Here is a 19,112-nt window from a genome sequence, read left to right as displayed (position 1 = left end):
CCGGATTGTCAAAAAATCAAAAAACGGTCTCACTTCTAGGTGTAGATATATATATATACATGTGTATATATATATATATATACATGTGTGTGTGTGAAATGAAATCACCATTTCAATACCTGCATCCCCAGATTCATTGCGGTATTATTTGCAATAGGCAAGATATGAAAATGACCTAAGTGTCTGTCGATGATGAATGGATAAAGACAATGTGGTATTTGTATGTATGTATATATATATATACATACATACACACACACACATATATGTATATATGTATGTATACATATATGTATATGTGTGTGTGTGTGTGTGTGTGTGTGTGTATATATATATATATATATATATATATATATATACACAACGGAATATTATTCACCTTAAAAAGAAAGAAGTCTTGCCATTCGTGTCAATATGGATGAGCCTGGAGGTTATTATGCTAAGTGAAATAAGCCAGACACAGAAAGACGAGTACTACACAATCACAGATCTCACCAACATGTGGAATTGATAAATGCCAGACTCGTAATAGCAGAGAGCAGAACGGTGGTTTCCAGAGGTTGGGGCGTAGGGAAAATGGGGAGATGTTGGTAAAAGGGTATAAAGTTTCAGTTATGGAAGATGCATAAGTTCTGGAGATCCAATGTGCAATAAGTGCCTTCAGTTAATAATGCCATATTGTACACATGACATTTGTTAAGAGAGTAGATCGTAAGTGCTCTCCCCACACAAGAAAGGTGGTAACTATGTGAAGTGACAGGTATGTTAATTAGCTCGATCATGGTAACTGTTTCACAGTATATATACATATATCAAAACATCACAGGATACACTTTAAATACATTCAATTTTTATTTGTCAAGTTTACCTCAAAAAAAAAAAAAAAACCCTCCAAATACCACAGGCTCCTGGGTGGCTTAAACAACAGAAATGTATTTTTCTCATAGTTCTGGGGAGACTGGATGTCTGAGATCAAGGTGTGGGCAGGGGCTCCTGGTTTACAGATGGCCGTCTTGTGCTCTGTTCTCACAGGGCATTTCTCTGTGTGCATGTATCTTTGGTATCTCTCTGTGAATTTCTGCTTTTCTCCATGTGAATTTCTGCTTTTCATAAGAACACCAGTCAGATTGGTTCAGGCCCACCAATCTGTACTTAATCACTATCTAAAGGCCCCCCCCTTAATCACTATTTTGTACTTAATCACCATTTAAAGGCCCCCCCTCCAAACATGGTCACCCTCTGTGGTACTTGGAGTTAAGCTGGTAAATGGCAGAGCCAAGATTTACCTACAACCAGGTCTGTCTGATAAAAGTCTTCATTCTTACCATCCAATCTGGCTGAAGGCAACCGGTTGTCTTCATGATGGGTATGTTTAGGTTGTGGTCAAGGGCGTGCTGTACCTCATTATCAGCTCCTCTTAATTTGGTCTGGAAAAACAGCATCAGCAGGGAAGGGTTTCCAGGAAGGTGGAGAATATAGGCAGCGTTTCATTATTTTTTCAGATAGGTATTTCAAGCTTGGAAGGGAGTGGCAGTTTTGGGAGGGGCACTGTTGGCTGTGTACATGGGGTTCCATCATGGGATTGGCATCCTGAGCTCAGGAGGAGATGGTCATGACTCCTTGGGCTGACTCCATCCCTGGGGATGAAGAACAGGCTATTTGTTCTGTAGTTCAGCCGACTGAAGCACAAGGATCTGAAGTGAGTAGCAATGATGTTCTCCATTGAATTGTGTTTCCTCAAAAACATATGTTGAAGTCTTTACCCCAGTACCTGTGAACATGACTTTATTTGGCAATAGGATCTTTGCAGGTATAATTGGTTAAGATGAGGCCATACCGAGTTAGGGTATCCCTCATCCCAGTGACTGGTATCCTTCGAAGACGGTGGCCATGTGAAGACACAGAGATTGGAGTGATGTCTCTACAAGCCATGGAACACCATGGATTTCTGGCAAACACCAGATTCTAGAAGAGATGCATAGGACGGATTGTCCCGCAGAACTTGCGGAAAGAAGCGACCTTGTGGACGTCTTGATTCTGTGTTTCTAACCTCTAGAACTGTAAGGCAATACATTTCTGTCATTTTAAGCCACCGGGTTTGTGGAACTTTGATAAGGCAGCCCTAGGAAACTAATACAGATGGGAAGGGAGAAACGTTCATGGAAATAATTGCTTTGGCCGATAACAAGTATGAGTCAGAGAGAAGAATGGAGATGCAGAATGTGTCTGGGGACTTATGGGAAGGAACGATTTTAAAGGAGGTGGGAATTAGGGTCTCAGAATCTCCATACAAATTGGCAGATTATAAGAAAGAAAAGAAACTAATGACAAAATGCGGTCAATGTGATATTTTAGAATCACCAAGACTTGAGCTGGAATTCAATATTGGTACATACTAAAATGAGTCATATACCTATTATGTGAGGAGGTAATTTGTGTTAAAAAAAAAAAAAACATAGACATACTGATGGAAATGAGGGCATGAGAGGGAAAACAGGTCAGCAGAGAATAGGGTGAGGCTATAAATAAAGATGCATGGAAAGGCTGCTGCTACAGGTGTAATAAGAGCCATGTGAATCTCGAAGGAAGTGACCAGATGTCTCTCTCACCCAGGTCACAAAGTGCTCAGAGGTAGGCTGTTGTAGTAACGGGGTCTCACATCACCGCTCCAGATAACTGCTGCGAACTTGATCTGGCTGAAAGCGGAGAAGTGTGCCGTATTTTTGTCTTGTTTTACGGACAACTGCCCCTCACAGGGGGCAGTGACTAAGGAATTTCAGCTCTGGACCTAATTATGAGTTATTAACTGGCTGGTGAAGTAGAAATGACAGAATTGTATGAGAGAGCCAGATGAGATTTCTCCTTTAAGGTTGAACATGACCTCATAGAGTTTATGAGCTCCAGTGAAAAGAGAAAAGGCAATAGTGCAAAGAGAAAAGAGAATAGTCCGGACTAGACCCTAGACGTTGGGAGGAAATACTTTTAAAAAAATTAAGAGAATATCCTTTTCTTCAGGTCTTATTGGCAGATTGCAAAATTCCAGAAGTTTTTTTTTTTTTTTTAATCCTTCCTCTCTCACTTTCTTTATAAAGTGAGAATACTAGAACCTACCCTAGTGAGGACTAAATGTCATCATGCATGTCCACTGTTCAGACAATGCTCAATAAAATGGGAACTAAAACCTACCAATACTTGCAAAGTGCTTACAATTAGGTATCATATGAAGTGCTTTATGTATACTGCCTAATTAATCCCCAGAAAACTCCATGAGGTAGGTATTAGTTACTATTGCCCATGCTTTATGGATAAGGAAAAATCTGAGGCAGAGGACTTTTAGGTAATTCTCAAGATCACACAGTTGGACCCTGGCAAAATAGGGATTTGAACCCTGGAAGCATGGTTCTAGACTCATTACTGGTAACCACCATACTGCGTGGGATGATAACAAGAATCATCCATTTCTTTACTAAATGGGTCTCACAATGAAATCAGAGCCAAGTCAATGGTCTCTCTTCATTTGCAAACCATTTCTCTCCTCACTTGCTATGGCATCTCGAGGGGCGGTGTCTTGCTCACTCCCAAACCCCTAGAACTTTAGCTCAGCCCTTGCTCTATGAGTGGCTGAGTCAAGGCCTTTCCCACATTGACCTTTTCAATCATCCACGCTGATGCTGCTAACTACGTATTGTTCCATCTGGGAACAAAAGTCAGAAGTCGCCTGGACAGAAGTCGTCCCAGGTTCCACTTTGAATCCAATGCTCCTTAGGGCGAACATTGTTGAAATTTTGTGAGGTTAAGCTTCCACCTGATGGAAACCATCCTGTTGAGCGTCTGGACAATGTCATTTTCTGCTAGTATTTCTTAAAATTCATGGAGCTGACTGATGATAGCTATTTAGTCTTGAAGAGGACCTTTGTGATAGCCTAGAAGACAGGAAATAGTGATCCAAAGTTGTAATGTTACCCTCTAGAGCTTAGTCAGGGGTAGATTTCAGACTGGATACCAGGACTCCCCACACGTGTCCAGTGTACTTTTCCATTTGCATATAGTAGGAAAAACTGGGATATTTTCCAAGCTAGGCTTTGCTTATATGTCACGTAACATTCACGCTAAAGCTGAAAAATCCAAATAAATATTCATGTATTGCTTTTTTTAAATAGTGGAAACTGTGTCTTTAAAAGGCTCTTTTAACAATGAACATTTTTTAAGGACATTCATAGAAGGCTCATGGACAATGAAACTATGATAATATGACTTAAGGCCCTTGATGAGATCTTAGTGGAGGTTCTGTACGATTGGTGTTTTGTTTTGTACACCATACATCGAGTAGGTAGGTAGTCTACAAAAGATTAAAGACATCCAAGATACTCAGAAGTGTATTATTTGTGGAAATTTCTAAGCACCCACGGAACAAACCGACAGTGCTTTGGACAAACTCACCTGATTCCACTAATGGAAACCCTAGAAAAGAGGGTTTGAGTGAGGTTTGAATCAAGATCCATTAAAATATTCCTTTAACAGATGAGCCATTTGTGAAATTGGATTTTCAAACAAATGACTACACCATATTTTGAAATGAGTGGCTTACAGTTTTGCTTGGAAAGGAAGAAATTTGTGAATTTAGGGGAGAGATATTTTCACAATGACTATATCAATAGTGGCCAAAGATAACAATGATTATTGATTAATCAATGCAGGGCAATTACTAGATATATGACCCAGATACAACCTGTCACTCCTTCAGAGCTACCTCTGTCCTTTATACATACTTTTAGCATGGCAATAATCTCAGCCTTAAAGTATTTGTAGCCTATAGGCTACTATGGGTAAGGATGCTCCCTCCTTATTTTTTTTTAAATTTTTAAAAATGTTTATTTATTTATTTATTTAAATGAAATTTATTGTCAAATTGGTTTCCATAGAATACCCAGTGGTCATCCCAATGGGTGCCCTATTTTTGAGAGAGACACAGACAGAGTGTGAGCAGAGGAGGGGCAGAGAGAGAGGGAGACACAGAATCCAAAGCAGGCTCCAGGCTCCGAGGTGTCAGTCCAGAACCTGACATGAGGTTTGAATTTACGAACGGTGAGATCATGACCTGAGCCGAAGTTGGACGCCTAACCGACTGAGCCACCTAGGTGCCTCGTCTTTCATTTTTTTTTTTTTTTAACTGGTGAGGCAAGTTATTCAATGTCATGTATGGAATGAGTGGAAGATCCAGGATTAAAACTCCGATTCTTTGATTCCAAGCCCTGCGGAAATAAACAGAGATCAGCCAAATAAACAGAGATCAAATGGGGAAAGCAAAGGCTATTTATTCTGAACTTGGGATAGCAAAAGAGTCAGCCACCATCACTTGGGTTTTGGCAAAGACTCAAAGGCAGGCAGGGAAAGCGTTTTAGTGGAAAACAGGGAAGGCTTCAGGTATGTCCTGATTGTAGGCTGTGGGCCCAGGGAAGCTGCAGGCAAGATATTTAGAAGCCAGGCACCCTGTGTGATTGGGTGGGATGTGTATTTGGCTTTTTCTTGTCCTTTGTTGCAAGTGAGGATGAACATTAGGAAAGCTGTCAGTCGTTCATCAAACCCTGACTGCGGTTGATTGTTACAGGATTTATTGTTTGGCCTGGCCTTGGTGCTGGAGACGATGGTCTCACCTCCCACAAGCCTGACTTGTAGTAACAGGTTGGTTTCCTGAGCTGATTATTATAGGTCATGGATTGGTTTCTTGAGATGGCTGCTGTGGATTGTGGGTCAGAATTCATATGGGTTTATGTGAGTCAGTTTTACATTTGGTTGGCCATGTATGTGTCTATATTTGTACATGATATATATACAATGGCAATAATCTCACCGTTAAAGTATATGTAACCTGTGAGCTACCGTGGGCAGGGACTCTGCCTCTTTAATTTTTAATTTTTATTGGGGCGCCTGGGTGGCGCAGTCGGTTAGGCGTCCGACTTCAGCCAGGTCACGATCTTGCGGTCCGTGAGTTCGAGCCCCGCGTCGGGCTCTGGGCTGATGGCTCAGAGCCTGGAGCCTGCTTCCGATTCTGTGTCTCCCTCTCTCTCTGCCCCTCCCCCGTTCATGCTCTGGCTCTCTGTCCCAAAAATAAATAAACGTTAAAAAAAATTAATTCTTAATTTTTATTAAAATTAAATCGACTCTAAGTTCTGTGGAAATCAACAGAGATCAGCCAGATGCCAAAAGCAAAGGCTCTTTATCCTGCCCTTGCTATAGCAAGGCAGTCAGCTACCAAATCTTATTTGTAGGTGATATATATATATATATATATATATATAATTTGTACACAGCCTGTCCAATCAGTTCTCCTCCTTCTACATCAGGGGTGGCAAACTTTCTGTAAAGGGCCAGATAGAAAGTGCTTTCAGCTTTATGAGCCATATGGCGTCTCCTGCAATTACCCACCTCTGACATTTTAGCACAAAGACAGCCATGGACAATATGTAAACAAGTGGCTTTGGCTGTGTCCCAACAAAACTTTATTTATAAAAACAGGAGGCTGGCTTGACTTGGTCGCAGGTCTGCACTTAGCCGACCCCTGTTCTACAATGAAGAGCAGGCAAAGTCAACAAATGTACACATGACAGTGGCCTCCTGGGCAGTGACTCATTTCCTTTAGGCCTGTGTTCATGCTACTGAAGCTATGATCGCTGTGGTCTAGTTTCTGAGTGGTTTCTATTCAAGAAACATAGTTCAACCCCCAAAAAAATTTTCAGAAGTTCTATTATTTCTTCCTTCTCAGAGGATGTTATATGGTACCCATTTAGTAACTAAAGGGATTCTTCTTCCAATGTTTTTTTCTGTCTCATTCCCCTATAGACCATACTCCCTTTTCTGAACCTCTTATTTGTCTTCCGCCCGCCCCCCGCCCTAAGAAATACACTGTCATGACGGGGAATCAGCACAAGGAACCATCTTCCTTTCAACACATCACATGTCAGTCAAGAGCAGGTGAGAGCAATGTCGTCAGATTGGTGTGAATCCTGGCTCTGCCACTAACTAGTCTGTGACCTTGGTCCATCCTGGTCCCGTTATGTTTGCAACACGTCTGCCACAGTTCGAGGTATCGCATCTAGATTAACAAGAAAATCCAGAAGAAGCAGAGGGCATTTCCTCCTTGTATCCCCTTGAGAGTGAAGAACCATCTCCCAGAAGCTTCCAAGCACACTCATCCTCATATGTCATCGGCCCAGTTGCATGACATACTCCTAAGTCCACAAAGGTAAGGGGAATAGGGCCGCTGTGACTGGCTGAGATTAAGCAGGAGTCACCCGCTGAGACCGGGGTACATCCTGCCTCCTCTGATGCATGTGGCCTTACAGAGGAGGGTGGGATGCAAAGGAGTGAATCCCAGCGTCGGCAGGAAAGATGAGGGACAGGGGTCCCTCTGGAGACGTCAACCAGCTGTGTCTTCAGCAAGAGGCAAAGGGGCAGCGAGGGCTTTGGCCATAAAGAGAAGGCAGCAGGAGGTAATAGAGGACATGTGAGGAGTTCAGCTCTAGGTTTTTTAACATTCCTCAAAGTAGAAACAGTCAAGGATTCCTTTTCATGGCAGACAAGGCTTGGGTTTGTTGATGGAGAGCTGTGTCCCATCTTCCCCCGAACACATCACGGACCAGGCACGGGTGGGTCACGACCACATTGTCAAGCTGGCAGACAGCAAACAGTGTCAGACTGTCAAACTGGTCTGCCTGTGTTCTCTCTAGCCTGGTTTGACGTCTGCTTCACTCTTTCCCCTGGCCTCACCCACTTGTGCCTGAGGACCTTGCACGCTTCACCATGAAACTCACCATGAGCTCACCATCCGTGCTTTCAGCTGGGGGAGCTCGGCAGTGGGGAGGGGAAGAGGTGGGTATGAATCCCGGCTCTGCCACTTGCCAATCTGTGACCTTGGGCACGTTACTGACCAGCGACAAGGATTAGTTGCCCATGTGTAATGAGGGGAGACGTCTGCCTTCCTCACTCAAGCAGTTGCTGTGAGGATGAAGTGAAATTTTTCAGTGCCTGTGGCATACAGGCACTAAATATATGAATTTTTTCCTTTGGGTTGATTAAACCTGTCTACTCATTGTTCCCTGAAGGCACTTACTTATTTTGTCATTTTCTACCTTTACATGTAGCCCATGCCCTTTCTGCTTCTTACTTTTTTATTAAAGGTTTTTTTTTTTTTTTCAATTTATTTATTTTGAGAAAGAGAGAGAGAGAGACTGAGAATGCAAGCAGGGAGGCACAGAGAGAGGGAGAAGGAGAGAATCCCCAGCAGGCTCTCATGAACCATGAGATCATGACCTGAGCCAAAATCAAGAGTCGACGCTTAACCAACTGAGCCACCCAGGCCCCCCCTGCTTCTCACTCTCACACCCCAACCACTTGCAATGCCTTTCCCTCCCTTCTTCACCGCAGATCTTATCTGCTGTCTGAAGTCAAGCTTGACTCCACATTGCTTGCAAAGCCCTCTTCTGCCTTCCAGACCTAGGGCCCCATTCTCTGAAGGAGCCATCAGGGATCTGTGGCATTGAGGGTGTCACTGGAGAAGCCCCAGAATGTCAGCGTTGCCCAGGAGATAAGCAGTCCTCAGGGTTGCCAGAGCAGGGGAAGCAGGAGGCCGCCAGCTCTGGGATCAGGGTTACACAAGACAAGGAAGCAGAAGCCCAGGACTAGATGGAAAGAAACGACACTGGGAGATATTGCCTAGAGTCCTATTCTTCCACACGTCCCTTTCCTTTCCGTCCCTTTCCTTTCCTTTCCTTTCCTTTCCTTTCCTTTCCTTTCCTTTCCTTTCCTTTCCTTTCTTTTCCTCTCCTCTCCTCTCCTCTCCTCTCCTCTCCTCTCCTCTCCTCTTCTTTTTAAATTTATGAGTTATTTGGGGTGCCTGGGTGGCTCAGCAGGTTAAGCATCTGACTTTAGCTCAGGTCATGATTTCACAGCTTGTGAGTTCAAGCCCCGCGTCAGGCTCTGTGTTGACATCTCAGAGCCTGTAGCCTGCTTTGGATTCTGTGTCTCCTCTCTCTCTGCCCCTGCCCTGCTCACGCTGGGTGTGTGTCTCTCAGAAGTAAATAAACATGAAAAACTTTAAAAAAATTACAATTTATGAGTTACATATGCTATTCGAATATCAGTTTTCCCATCTCCAAATTGGGTTCCATATCTATGTCTTCCTCCCTCCTATCCTTTATGAACATGTGAAATCAAGAGGCAGGGCCTGTATTTTATTTTCAAGGCAGCAATGTGTCCAGCTGATAGTATACTAACTGACTCCTAGGAGGCACAAGATACACTTGTTGAAAAATGAAAGGAGTGTGAAATAAAGAAAACATAGATGTTAAATGTTTGTAAACTTCAGTACAATACAAGTGGAAGGCATTTGCTCACCATCTCCAGGAGCTTAGCAAAGATCTCTGTATGGAACAGTCATGCAGTTCATGTTAGCTGATGGGCCACATATTCTGTATGGAACGTGGAGCCTATGCAATGCTGTGTTAATCAAAATGCGGAGTCTTCTACAGCAGGAGAATGTGTGTCTTGTGTCAGGGGAGCACCTATAAATCCTACCTCCAGGTTTCTTAACATCTAACGGCAGGTAGGTACCATGCAAGGCTCTGTCTTTCTCCTCTACGCTCAGGGAAGACATTGCTAATTGATCGTGACACTTTCCCACCGACCCTGGACATTGCCTCCACATTCTTTTACAACCATTTTTATAGACAGCTGCTACCAATTGATCAGAACTGATCAGAATTCAACTTAACTTGAGGCCTGTTTTCTCTCCCTGGCTTAATTCAAGCATGCTCTCTTTTTGCTTGTTTTCCTGAAGATTTCCATTGATGGAATCTCCAGTCTTGTTTTGTTGATGACTTCTTCTTTTTCTTCTTCAGCCATCAGAAGTTTCATATCCAAATACAATCTCTCCCTCTGTAAAAATAGGGCTGTCCTTATCCTTCAACCCAAACAAATATCTCAGAGAAATATGATTTGGTTTTGCTTCTCAAAAATAAGAGACATGTCAAAGGGGAAATGAGTCCACTTCAGGAAGATTACGGTGAAATTTATTAGAAGTAAGCTCCTGTGCACACAAAGACCACACCTAGACCACCAGATTCACGGGTAAGTGCACTGCCCTGTTTCTGTAACAGGACGAGCTCATCCACGCTTTCTACTTTCTTTATAAAAAAATTTTTTTTAATGTCTATTTATTTTTGAGAGAGAGAGAAAGAGAGACCAAGCACAGGTGGTGCAGGAGCAGAGAGGGAGACACAGAATCCGAAGCAGGCTCCAGGCTCTGAGCTGTCAGCGCAGAGCCCAAAGTGGGGCTCGAACTCACCAATGGCAAAATCATGATCTGAGCCGAAGTCGGATGCTTAACCGACTGAGCCACCCAGGCACCCCCTTTTTTTTATTATTATTATTATTTTTAATGTTTACATTTCCTACTTTTCAAAACACTTTAAAAACTTTTCCTAATTGATTTTTTGCCCTGGAGCCAGTTTAGAACACAACAACAGGGTGGCTAAAAGACCAGAAGAACTGATTTATGATGAATGAAGAAGAATGGGATATGATCTGAACTTGGCCAAAGATCCAGAGGCAGACACCTCAACCGCCCGCCTTTAGCTATCTGGCAGAGCAAAGACTCCAGAGCGAGAGGCAAATTATGTCACTTGGCTGTAAGAGGTTTCAAAAAAGAAAGTTGGTGGTGTTTTTTTGCTTTTTTTTGTTTTTTTTTTGTTGTTTGTTTTTTTTTAGTGAGGAAAAATTCAGTCAGGCAGATTGATTCTCTAGGGCTATGGGCTGTCCCAGAAAGTGGCCGACTTGAGGTTGCCACAGGACCAAGTTCGAGAGCAGAGAATGAAGCTCTGCCACGTTCAGGAAATAAAACTAAAGAGTCCTTCTCCATTGTTCCCATCCTCCCCTCTCTCACGGTACATCTGCTTTTCATATACGATTTTGGGACACTTTACTTCTCTGCGAATAAACTGAGAATCTGCAGCCCTCAACCTGTAAAGGAAAATACAGCCTGATTCATGGTGGAGGATGCTCCCTGCCAAAGAGATTGTCTATTGATCAGAGACACCAACCTGGGCATTTGTAGGACTTGTTCTTCCAGGTTTTTGGAAGCAACGCTTCTCAGGTTTGCAGAAATTGTGTAGTAATGAAACCAACAAAATAGCTCATAGATCCTTATGTTTCAAAAAAGCGTTTTCGTTTAATTTTTGTTTCTTATTGTGAGAATGCACGTCCCAACTAAAGATAAATAATATTTCTTAACTCCAAATTATTCATTAATGTGTAGGTGTATTTGCCTAAAAAGCGCTAAATGGATAATTGCTATATACACCTTATAATTTAGCCAATTGAGAAAAAGTGTGGTTGTGTGTGTGTGTGTGTGTGTATGTATATATATATATATATATATATGTATATATATATATATATATATATATATATATTTTTTTTTTTTTTTTTTTTTTTTTTTTTTAACCAGCCCTCTCCTCCCTAAGAATGGGAAGACATTAGAACAAGGATCCCAAGATGCCCATGATCCAAGCAGAAACTGGTTAACACAATCCTCTGGGGCCAGTTCCATGGCCAGGTGGGTCTCCTGCTCTGAAGTTTCTGTTATTAGGTGATATCTACTCACAGCATAGTTTGGCTGTTGAGTGTCTTGTAGTTAGATTTTTTTTTTAATAGAGACTTATGCAAATTTGCCTTCATCCTTGCTTATGCAGCAACCCCACTGACCAACCTGTCAGTGCCCTTGGCTTGGCCAAACCTAGAAACAAACAGTATGTGCCTATCCAAAGACGTCAAAGAACAGGGCTAACGGCTTCTAATTCATTCTCCTAAAGCCTCTGCTAGAAGCAGCAGCCAGGATAACGCCAAGTTGAACTGGGACAATAAATTATATTTAATATATATATATATATATATATATATATATATATATATAAAAGAAATTAACCTAAATGCCACTGAGCCTGGTAGGAAAATGGGCGTTCAAAGAGAAGTCACCCCACCTGGGGAGAGAGAAAAGGTTCAAGGAAGTAGAGGTGTGACGGGGTCTGCAAAGAGCAAATGCTGAGACTCAAGGGGCAAGGGATCCCAGACTCTTCCTTATTGCCACAGTGTGGCTGAATTCTCATCTTTGCAATGAAGCCCGGGACTCTGGCCAGGGTGGAGTTTTGGGGCTTGGTGCTGCCTATCCGTGGCAGAAATGGCCCTGCTGAAAGTCAGTGATACCGCCCCAGACGGAGGTAAACTTGAGAACTGTTGGAAAAACAGACGCTTGCGAATCCCAAAACACAGAGTCTGCCAAAGGGGTTCGTCTGGTGGACTCAGTAGGTTGGAAGGATGGGCGGACCCAGGAGGCAACCTGAGGACCCAGCGGCGGAGGAGAGAGCCTCTGAAAAAGAGCTGTGGTCGTGCCTACAAGTGGGGGGTTTGCTGCAGGGGTGTGGAGGGAGGGGCCTGGGAGACAGCGGGGTGCCCAACTGATTCGGGTGCAGAGGCTCAGCGCTGCCATGTTGGATAAGGGCCAGGGAGTCCCTGTGTTCAATGGGAATAGTGCCCCTGGGTTGTGGGAGGTGAGTGCAAGGAGCGCTGAACGGGCCACGACGGAGGACTCCCGGGGCGCAGGCATGGAGACGTGAGCTATCCAAAAGTGTTTGGAAAGAGTTTCAGAGGAGATGTTATACCAGCTAATTCGTGCTGATGCAGAGCGAACCAGAAGGAGAGAGAGCGAAACAAAGGTCAGGCAGAAGAAACAGCAGCTGTGGATGTCGGGGGGTCTAGCAGAGCAGGCTGTCCCGGGCAAGGCTGGAAGAAGAGCAGAAGTCAACACTTAGGTGGAGCAGGAGGAGTGGAACGGAGGAGGCAGGGGAGAGGCGAGCCACGCTCTGGCGATCCTTGAACAGCACGGTGGGGTTCAGTCTTCCTTTGCCGTCATGGGGAAGCCATTGCAGAATGACGTAGGCAGCCATGGTGAGGGGCCGAGAGGACAGAGACGGGGGGGAGACCAGTGGCAGGGAACCGATGAGGAGGCTGTTGAAATAATCCAGGCCGGCAGCAATGAGGGTCTGAAAAATGCCACTGTGCGAAATGGCAAAGCAAAAGGGACAGGACCTCCGCTCTCTCCTTCATGCTTTTGTCTGTGTCCGTTTCCTTTCAGATGGAACAGGTTGGGTATCCTTCATGTTTATGCCGTCCAGGTCCCTGCCGGCCGGTAGGTGGAAATACCTGGAAACATTTTATTCTCAACTTGCTTGGGCGTAGAGGTTGACAATTATCTGGAGCCACCGGACCTGAAAGTCCTTCATCATCTGGCAAAACGACCTTGCCTTGTGAAGCGAGGAGGCCACTTCGTGACTCTTTTTGCATTTCTAACAAACGCTTCTCTTTTTGTGGGGTTGACGAATTTGAGAAATTGCTGCAGCAGCATGGAAAGGTTATGTGGAACCTCACACAGAGCCCCCGGGTCGAGAACCAGATGGATTTTAAGGCAGAGACTCTAATACTGTGTGATAGTACAGGGAGCGGGACACAAAAAATATTATGGCAGGTCCCAAGCACCATACCTACCACAATCTCCCGAGTTTACAGCTCTCCCACAAGAAACCTAATATATAAGATTGCCGTGCAACACCATAAAAGGGCTTACACAGTCTATCCTGAAAAACTGATACTTCAGTAAAGAAGATAAGTGGAGAAACCAGGATATAAGAAAACATATAAAAAACCTTTAGAAGGTCAACGAAGCCTAGGGAGATAAAACTCAATAGTTCAGGGACAGAAACAAAATGGAGTTTTCTTTGTTTTAGATGGAAAATTACAAGGTGCTGTTTGAGGTTATAGCCGTAGTTGGATGAGTCCCGTGAACGAGGGCAATTTAACAAGCCAGCGAGGAATCGGATCCCATCCGCGTAAAGGGAATGGACAACTTCTGCCGGCTTTTCACCGTGATGGGAGATGTTTCACCGGCAAGGAACTCTGGAGGGGGCTAGAAAGTGTTCTGCCTTGTTGTGGGTAGTGATTACAAGGGGTGGCGGGTACAGCTGGCAAAACTCTGAGCTAAGCATTTCAGACGGGTGCATTTTATTGATATCAGTACACCAATAAAAAATAATACAAGTGATAAAATGAGGTAAAGAAGGAGAGGAGCTCTTCTGCCACGGTGCCAGTGGCAAATAACGGGCACTGGCCAGTGGGGCAGGTCAGACTTGGAATGGTCAGGACCTTAGGATGGGAAGCCTACCCCAACCAGACCAGTTGCTTGGATGAGTGACCAAGTTCATTTCATGAAACTATGGGGCTTAGGGCATCTATAAGTTGCACATACACTGGCCAGACTGCAGGCACTATTTGCCTTTGCTTCCATGGCCATGCACAAAGCTAATTAGGTCCCTCTGTGAACTTGGAAGCCAGTATGAGGATAACGGGTAGGTTTCATTTTCTCTCATCCATGAATCACACACGAGCTCTAGGCTAGTGAGGACTCCAAGACCTCATCCATATCCAAAGAGGAGAGTCAGCATTGATGAGTGATGTCCGTTGAGGGTGTGGTAGGGTGGATTGAAGGTGTATATGCCAAATACTTACTAACCACCCCTGACCTAGTTCTTTCAAGGGATACAGAGGATGGGGGCCGGATTTTTAAGGCCACCAGGAGATTTCTCCAGTGGTAGGAGTAGTGACTATGGTGATGGAGAGCATGTTTAAGCACATTGGGTCTGGAGATTAAATTCTATCCCTTCCAGAAGTTTTCAGAGGTGAAACTGGCTTGAGAGAGCCAAACAGCATGACCGAAGCACCAGTCTGAAGGGGCTGGGTTGGGGTGGAAACCAGGTCCATGGAAAGGTGACTGAAGCCATAGAGAATTGGGGCAGAACGAGTGAGTGTTGACTAGTTTGGGAAGTGGCTCTGGATTGGGTGGGGGTATCACCCCAGGGGCTTTGTGGGAGAGATGACTGTTTCCCACATTGTATTCTTGAGCGAATTGAGGCCCTCAGACAGGAGGGAGTTTTGTCCCCAAGTCACCAGTGCCTGCAGGTCTGGAAAAACCTGCAAGTATTTTAAGAATGGAGTTAATCAGTACTATCTGTAACTGACTTGCCTTCCACACTTGGTTTGGACCATGAATAAAAAGCCCAGGGATTGCTGAACTCTGACTCCTTTAACCATCTCTTCCTTCCTTGAGGACAGATGTGGTGCCAGGACCTGGGGTCCAGGAGTCAGATGTAAGGGAAGGACAGAGAAGGGGGTGGATGAAGAGATCCATAGGGGTCTGGAGGGGAAATACCCACTTTGGGTACCATCTCTTGCACTGTTGACCATCTCATTTCTCCAACTGCTTATCATCCTTTCTAGATTCAGGTCTATTTTTTTTTTTTTAAGGGCAGGATATACGTACATTACAGTGAATGGAGTATGCTAATCATCAGCACGATGATTTTCACAGGTCTACACAGCCTGTAACCAGTGCAAATCAAGTTCCTCATTCCCAGTCCCAATGGGTTTCTCTGTGACTCTTTCTAGTCTGTAACCTCCTCTTATGGGTTAGTAATAGGGTGACCAATGGTCACAATTTACCTGGAACTAAGGGGTTTCCTGGCATGAGAAACTTTCTGTGCGGAAATTGGGAACGTCCCAGGCAAATCGTGATGGTCGGTCCCCACAATTCTGGCCTTAGCCATCATTGACTAAGTTTGCCTGGTTTTGAACTTCATTTGGTGGAGTCAGATGCAGGTACTTCTCTGCATCTGGCTTCTTTCACAGCACATCTGTGTGAGTTGAATTATATTATTGCATGAAGCAGGTTTTTTTTTTTTTTTTTAATCTTATTGCTGAATAGTATTCCATTGTATGAATACACTGAAGGTTGCCTCTTCTCCTGTGGGGCTCTCCCATTCCTATTAGGGCTCAAATACTTCCTGATGTGAATAATAAACAAATTGACTAACTTTCAAAGTTAGAAATTAGATGGAGGGACACATTTTGAGCACATCTATAATCAAATAGGGGATGGTGATTACTCCATTTCCTTAAATCAATTCCAGGTACTGTGTCAGGAACCAGATAAAGAGCTTAATTATTTGATTTTTATGAAGCTCCTATATGGTGCCATTTAATAATTGAGAAAATTGAGGGGCGCCTGGGTGGCTCAGTCAGTTAAGCGTCTGCCTCTTGATTTCGGCTCAGGTCATGATCTCATAGTCATGAGATCAAGCCCTGTGTCGGGCTCGGTGCTGAGCGTGGAGCCTGCTTCAGATGCTCTCTTCCTCTGCCCCTCCCCCACTCACATGCACATGCACACGTACTCTCTCTCTCTCTCTCTCTTAAAACAATGGGGACATTGAGGCATAGAGAGGCTAAGTAACTAGTGTGTGCCAGAGACAGGATTTGAACCTAGACATCTGGCCCCGGAACCTGCTTTCTCAACCACTTCGTTCAATGCTTCTGGCAGAAATGAGTAAAAACTTATCAGGCGGAGATTCCGCTTTAAGTCTCCCTAAAGAGAATACTGAAATCTGAGTGGCCTCTGTAAATTCAGAAAGTCAGTGCTTTCCTCCCTACCCCAAGGGTATGAATGAGTGTAGACTCGGAAGGGGTGTGTACTTGTATGGAATTAAGAAATTTCATCTGATAATATAATGGTCCAGCCATTCTATGGCTTCTGACTGAAGCTCTACCATACTTTGTTCCTTGATTTCGATGGCCTCTGATTTTCCATGAAATTCTCTAGGCTTGAAAAATTACGATCATCCGAGAATACAGGTGTTTATTGTGTTCTGTTTCAAATAGCTGGATGCTTTGAAGGACATAACAGAGACAGAACAGCGAGATCTCAGTGTTTTGTTAGCAGAGTGAAAAGGACTCTCTCCCACATGGTGCTCCCGAGCAGGGAGCTCTGTCCCCAAGCCCCTACCTGCCGTGTGGGGGCCTGGAGAGAAAGGACCGGCGAGTGTTTTGCTGGAATGGTGTCAATCGGCTCCATCTGTAACTGAAGGGTTTTCCACATAAACAGAAGGCCAAAGGTGACGTGGGCAGATAACAGAAATAATTGCTTTCTTTCGAGGGTGACTCATTTCCAGCCCGAGGCACTAGATCCAGATTTCAAATTCATCCTATTTCTCTAGTTACCCCTGCTTTAGCACAGAGATTCATTTCCATCCTGGTGGGCTTGGGTGGTGAACTCATTGGGCAAGATGGTTAGAGTTTTAATAATTAAAGCAGATGAAGATCTGTGACGAATCAGTTTCTCAGGACCGTGACTTGAACTCAGGGCCCAATGAGCTGCTTAAAATCAGTATTCATCTGAAAAATCTGCGCTCACACCTGCTTTGTCTATATCCCTCTCTCCTTAGCTCCCTTACTTCTCTATTTTTCTTCCCCGTCTGACCCCTGTGTATCTCCTGCTCCTTTCAATTTCTTCCTCGTGTCTCCTGTTTGCCTATGTTCACTAAGGGGCATGGGGTATAATGGAGGCACAGAACCCTAGATATGAACAATAGTCTCCGTGTTTTGTCGCCGAGGAAACCGAAGAATGGCCCAGGGAAGGGCTTTGATACAGAGCTGGCGTGGGAGCGTGGCTCTCGTGGTTCACTGCTCAATATTCTTATTTAGTATTTACCAGAAGAATTAAAACACATTGATTGTTTTTTTTTCTTGCTATGAAATATTATTTGGCTTTTGTGAAATGTGTTTAAAGATACGGAAAATCGTAGGGGCGCCTGGGTGGCTCAGTCAGTTGAGCGTCCGACTTCGGCTCAGGTCATGATCTCACGGTTCGTGGGTTCGAGCCCCGCATCCAGCTCAGAGCCTGGAGCCTGCTTTGGATTCTTTGTCTCCCTCTCTCTCTCTCTGCCCCTTCCACACTTGAGCTCTGTTTCTCTCTCAAAAATATGTAAACGTCTTTAAATTTTTTTTAAAAAAGATAAAACTGTAAATAAAAAATGAAAATCAACTATGACTTCACCCAGAGATAACCATGTTAATGATTTTGCTATGTTTCATTTCACTCTCTTTTCCATTCATATCGACAGACTTTATATATATTTTATTTTATTTTATTTTATTTTATTTGTTTTTATTTATTTATTTTGCGAGAGACAGAGACAGCACAAGTGGGGGAGGGACAGAGAGAGAAGGAGAGAGAGAATCCCAAGCAGGCTCTGTGAAACGGAGATCAAACCCATGAAGCCACGAGATCATCACCTGAGCTGAAACCAAGAGTCTGACATTTAACTGACTGAGCCATCCAGGTGCCCCAACATTATATATATTTTAAAGAAATAGTATTCTCTTATAGAGACACATTAGAATCCTATCTTTAATTTTTTTTTTTAACATTTATTAATTTTCTGAGAGACAGAGAGAGACAGAGCATGAGCGGGAAAGGGGCAGAGAGAGGGAGACACAGAATCTGAAGCAGGCTCTAGGCTCCAAGCTGTCAGCACAGAGCCCGACTCAGGGCTTGAACTCACAAACTGTGAGATCATGACCTGAGCCGAAGTTGGACTGACTGAACCACCCAGGCGCCCCTGGAATACTATCTTTTATGCTTAAGCTTCTCTTATTAGCATTGTCTCATGGCATTAAATATTTATGAAAATACGACTTTTAATAAGAGCATACTATTCTAATTTATGGTCATACCATAATTTATTTAACCATTAGTGGAGCTTATTGAATTAAGCTCCCTGTTTTTGACTTAAAAGCAGGGGAGTGAGTCATTTTATATGTCCCAAACGGGAGAAAGAAGCTCTCCAGTAATCCTAAATGAGTTGCTTTTTGTTGAAAGCTCTCAATGGATTTCCCTCCTGTGGATCAGAGACTCGGAAGAGAGAAACGAGAATGGTTCTGTAACTTGACTGGGTTGACTTGATTAGTATCTTTGTCTAGAGACTTGCTTTGCCTTCTCTTCTGTTCCCATATGGGGCAGAGAATCCATTTTATTCTGTGTCTCCTCCCCTTGCCTCCAATCTCATTTTTTTTTTAAATTATTTTTTTATGTTTATTTATTTTTGAGAGTGAGAGAGACAGAGCATGAGCGGGGGAGGGGCAGAGAGAGAGGGAGACACAGAATCCGAAGCAGGCTC

Source organism: Leopardus geoffroyi, chromosome B1, assembly GCF_018350155.1.
Source record: "Leopardus geoffroyi isolate Oge1 chromosome B1, O.geoffroyi_Oge1_pat1.0, whole genome shotgun sequence".
NCBI classification, from domain to species: Eukaryota; Metazoa; Chordata; class Mammalia; order Carnivora; family Felidae; genus Leopardus; species Leopardus geoffroyi.
Note: the sequence above shows the minus strand (reverse complement) of the source record.